We start from the raw sequence: 3551 nt of genomic DNA, 5'->3' as shown, positions 1-3551 counted from the left end.
GAAACAGCCCAGGGCTCGCCTTCAGGAAATTGATACTGAACAAAATGAGGCATTTTCTCTCGCTCCCCCTTCTTTACTATTTTTTGGCGGGTGTGAGCAGTTTTCCCCAATGTCCCCTCGTAGCTGCATGTGGGTTTATTTATCACTGTAGTGCTGGGGGATTGCAGCTTCCTTCGTTGCCGGGGATGAGTTTGTGGTAAATCAGAATGTGGTTCAGGACTACCATTTGTTTTCCAAACTTCCCACCACAGAGGCGTGAAGCTGGGGGCTGGGCGTCCCCAACAGAGAGAGTGGAGGGTGGAGCCCTGGCAGCCGCACCTTCGGGTCTGTTTTCATTAACTGTATTTCATCTGTTTTTAAAATTAAAAGTCAGATACGGTTTTTAACATCCCTAATCCTCCTCGGCCCGGCTTTATGGTATTCCCTGGATTGCTTGAACCATCGTCCACCCAGTGTGTACTTGTCAGGTGCCAATGAGCAGCATTACTCCAGGAGCCAGCACCCGTCTTCACGGAGCTCCCCTTCTCATGAGGGGACACGGGTGGACAGCAAACAGATCGATAGCATTTCAGATGCGATCTGGTCTGAGGACAAGCATGAGGCTGAGTGGGAGTGTGTGTGTGTGGGGGGGGGGGCACAGAGGGTCGCTGTGGGGAAGACCTGAGGCCCACACAGGGTGCTCAGAAAGGCCCCCCGGATAAGGTGACATCTGAGCAGAAGAGCAGCAAGCAGACGTGCCATTGTCTGGCCAGAGCCTTCCAGAAAAGAGAACTCTGTCCCTGGTAGGAGAGAGCTTAGCGTGTTTAAAAGCCAGCAACAAAGCCAATGCGACTGAAACTGGCTGGGAAAGGTGGGAGGGGTCAGTGGTGGGAGATGGGATGGGCAGGACGTGTTGGTTGGTCCTGGGGACCAGGGTGACGTTTTGGGCTTCTACTGTGAGTGAAGAGGGAAGCCGCTGGAGGGATTGGAGCAGAGGACAGACACGACCTAACGGGCCTTTTAGAAGAATCGCTCTCTGCTGACGAGAGGCAGAGAAGGTGAGGGCAGGCGAGGTGGGGGGGGGGGGGGGCTACGCTACCATCAGCCAGGTCAAGGCGCTGGTGAGCTAGAGGGAAGTGCAAGCTGTGGGGTGCAGAGCAGTTCGGTTCTGGAGGTGTTTGAGAGGGATAGCCAATCTGGGGAGAAAGCCGAGGGACAGCCGCCAGCTCCGTGGGGGCTCCTTCGCCCACGTCACCCACAGGCACCATCTTGCCTGAGTCAAAGCACTCCCCTCCACACCCGTCAGCCTAGGGGAGCCCCACCCTCCCGCTCCCTGTGGCTGCGCCCTCCACAGTCTGCTGGCTGTGCCAGCTTGAGCTCCTGACGCACACTTTCCTGGGGGGCTCTCAGGAGCCAGATGGACTCAGGGTGGCAGAGGTGACAGGAGACATCAAGTTGTGTGGCTCTAGACAGGGGTGGGCAAACTTTTTGACTCGAGGGCCACAATGGGTTCTTAAACTGGACCGGAGGGCCGGAACAAAAGCACGGATGGAGTGTTTGTGTGAACTAATATAAATTCAAAGTAAAGGAGCGGAGGGGAGAGCAAGAGAACCCTCCGCTCTTTCGGCTCCGCGGGCCGGATAGAACAGCCGAACGGGCCGGATCCGGCCCGCGGGCCGTAGTTTGCCCACGGCTGGGCTAGGACCATTTTCCCCAGGGAACGCCCGGCCGGTGCAGAGCCCTCCGTCCACACAGCCCAGTCTTGGTCTGTTTCAGCCCGATGAACTCTGGTGGCCTCACTCTGATGATTTCCCGAAACCCCACCCCAACACAGAGGCCCGGAGGCCTCCGGGGGGAGGGGGCTGGCTGGCCTTGGTGAACCCTGAGAATTCTGCCGAGTGGCCTCAGACCCAGCACTGGTGCCGTGTTTGAATCTATGTCGATCGGATGAACACTTCTCGCCCCTCCTGGGAACCTACCTCACACAACTCACATGCCCCAAGAGGTTCTTCCCACGACTGAGCCTCACAGGCAGCTGGCTGTTGGGGTGCCTTAGGCCTTCTGCTGACCTGCCCCCCAGGCTCGGGGCTGGTGGAAGGCTACCTTGGTACACAGAGCGGCCCCTCCCATGCGCACCCAGGCCCAGCCGAGGCACCCAAAAGCTGTGGATGGCTTTGTAGCTCCAAACAGGCAGCCCATGGCCAGGTCCCGGGCGGCGTCTGACATGGATCTGCAATGGAGGCCCGCAACCCACACACCTGGGGGCGGGCTCCAGCCCACATCCGAGCAGGACCAAATGACCTCCATAAGCGGAACACGCCACGGGAGAGCTCAGCAGGCCCCGGACCCTGCAGGGGTGAACTCAGCACCGGCACAGCAGCTCACACACTGTGGCCGGGGTCAGTCCTCACCGTCAGCCCCATTCACAGATGGGCCAACAGAAACCAAGACCAGATGACAACAGGAGGGCTCACATAAACCCACACCAGGGACATGCTGGAGGCCCTTGCTCAGGAGATCTGGGAGACTGTGCCACTGAGCCCCCAAGACCCCTGCTGCCTGAGGCCACCCGACCGAGGCTGGGAGTCACAGCCCATCTACTTACTGCAGAGCAGCAGACACAGAGAGGCAGCCAAAATGGGGAGACGAGGAAGCAGGACCCGAATGAAAGCACAGAAGTCCCCAGAAAAAGAATTAAGTGCAATGGAGGCGAGCTGTCTACCCAACACAGGGCCCCAACGTGGCTACAAGGAGCTCCGGGGAAGAACGCAGGGACTCGGAGAGAACGGAACACAAAGGGCGATCACGCACCCAAGGATGGTCTCTGCCGAGGGGCTTTGCCAGAGAGCAGCCGCAGGGCTCGCTGGCAGACAAGAGGGTCAAGGACGGGAAGTCGGCGCAGGAGGCCTCGCCCTCAGAAAGGGCCCTGCATCCCTGTGCAGATTTGCTGGCGACTCCTTCAAGGTCAAGGGCTTCTTCCCGGGACAAGAGGACCCACCGAAAGGTTCCTTAGGTACCAGTTTCCGTTCACGTTTTCCAACAGGAGCCACCTCCCACCCGGCCTTGCGGAAGCAGAGTTCTCAGGGTGTGGAGCGAGGGCAGGGGACACGGCTCCCCGCGCCGGCCAGGCCCCGGTGGTCCTGGTCCCTCATCCACATCTTCGCTCCGGGCTCCCTCTTCCGAAGCCGTTCAGGAAGAGCTGGTGAGTGTAGCTCCATCTGGCTGCCCAGCCATTGTCCATGCTTTGCACTGGAATAAGCTCCATTTCTCCGCTCCCAGGGGGACCCTGGGGCCCAGCCCTGTGCCCATCTGTCCTTGACCCGGCTCAGCCCTTGTGCCCAGTGGCTGCACAGCACAGCTGCCCCCAGGGCAGGGCCCTTTGCCTATCCCAGCGCGGGACGTGAGGCTGCGGGGAGCTCGGCAGGCTAGTCCCCACGCGTCTTCCTGGGCCCCTGGTGTGCACACTGTCCGGGAGGCGTCTGCTATTTGACTATTAGTGAAGGTGATGAGCCCACGGCAGTAAAATCCCGATGTCGTTTGTGAAGAAAACTCACCCGCTGTCACTGCCTCAC

This window comes from Plecotus auritus (assembly GCF_963455305.1).
Source record: "Plecotus auritus genome assembly, chromosome: 13".
NCBI lineage: Eukaryota > Metazoa > Chordata > Mammalia > Chiroptera > Vespertilionidae > Plecotus > Plecotus auritus.
The sequence above is the reverse complement of the archived record's forward strand: the minus strand, read 5'-3'. Positions refer to the sequence as shown.